Below are 1618 nucleotides of genomic sequence, written 5' to 3' on the forward strand. Positions count from 1 at the left end.
TCCCTCACCGCCATGGAGCCCACGCGGCTCTACAGGGCAGCGTAGAAGTAACGGCTTGCTGTGGCTGCTGGCCAAGAGACCCTGGAGCTGGAGCTGGAGCCAAACTGATGCCGAGTGGTTGTTAATGGCCAACCTTTCTCCCTGGATTTTGGGAACTTTGCCATTTGCAAATCTTAACTCCACAGCATTTTCCAAAAGAAATTGTCATGTGTCGTCCCCAGCTATAGTTCATGGCATGTGGCAGAAAACATGAACGGGGCACAGGAGATGGGTTTCCACCCCCTCTCCCACCCCACCATAAAACCCAAACAAAACTCACTGCTACCAAGTCCTCCTCATAGTGACCCTGTATGACGGCGCAACTGCCCTTAGGCGTTTCCAAGACTGGGGTGGGGGGTGGGGGGTGGGGGGGCAGTGCTCCTTCACTCTCACATCATAGCCCCCATGGAGGGTAGAAAATCAGAGAATAAGTCAGAAGTGGGCTCGATGAATCAGGCGTTGGACCCATAAGAGCTGCAGGGAAGAAAACTGTCCGGTAGGGCAAGTGCCTGCCCTCCTCCTGGGTCGGCCAACAGCCACAGCCCCAGAGAAAGAGACCCCAGCAGGGACCACCACAGGGGAGACCTCAGGACCTATGGGTGTCAAGCTGAACTTTCCTCAAGATAGCGCCCTGCTTCAAGAACTTCAGTTGGATACTTTGGGCTCCAGGAGATTTTAGCTTAAAATAGTTAAGAACTTTTGTGAATATTATATGTGAATATTTTAGCTTAACTAGTTATGAACTTAAACACCTACAGGATCAAGTTTGGGGAACCTCATGTACAAATGTGGAGAAGGCTGGTACTTCTGAGATAAATGCAAACAAGATTCCGCTTCTGAAGGAATTGAGAGGCCATCTGGTAAACCCCTCCTGAAGTGGACATCAGATATCCATAGCTCCCTTTTGTTTTGTTTTGTCCCTCCAAGGGGCTCATCAGTGTCAAGGTGGTTTCAGATTTATGGCCGAATGGGGAAACTTAAAGTGAGGGATTCCACGCTGCTGATGAGTGAGCCAACTGCCAGTGCATCTCTGGCCAGCTGCCCTGGCTCGCACCTCAACTCACGGCTGCCTCAGAGCGGAAACCCAGACGTGTCCCACCGCGGATTCTTCTGAAGGAAGCTCACAAAGCACCTCGAGGTGAACTGGAACCTCTTAACCTTTGGGTGGGCAGCTGAGCCCAGTAACCTTTTGCTTCACCCACAGTCTCAGGCATGTCTTCAGGTCTCAACGCTTCATTGTGAGCCAGCTGAGCAGCGGGCTTAACCTGGCCCAAGAAGGTCCTTAAAATTCCTCTCAGAACAAAGGCCTGGAATCACAGTCACTTAGTCCTGAGGGGCGATCTAAGCCAAGAGTGTCAAACTCAATTAAAACGCGGGCCATTTGGTGTGGGAACAGGCAAGATTTATGCAGGCCACATCACATTTACAAATTTTGTTAAATTTCTATTTTGAAGTGAGGATTCAGGAATATGGATAGGATAATTAAAACACTATATAATTGCTTTTATTTAAATGTTTATTTTATTTAATGTATTTATAAAACTAAAATTATTTTTACCTGAGACTTGCCAGCACTTTC

The sequence above is a fragment of the Echinops telfairi genome, unplaced genomic scaffold, assembly GCF_000313985.2.
Source record: "Echinops telfairi isolate 266 unplaced genomic scaffold, ASM31398v2 ScPeMD7_1;HRSCAF=3_1, whole genome shotgun sequence".
Lineage (NCBI taxonomy): Eukaryota > Metazoa > Chordata > Mammalia > Afrosoricida > Tenrecidae > Echinops > Echinops telfairi.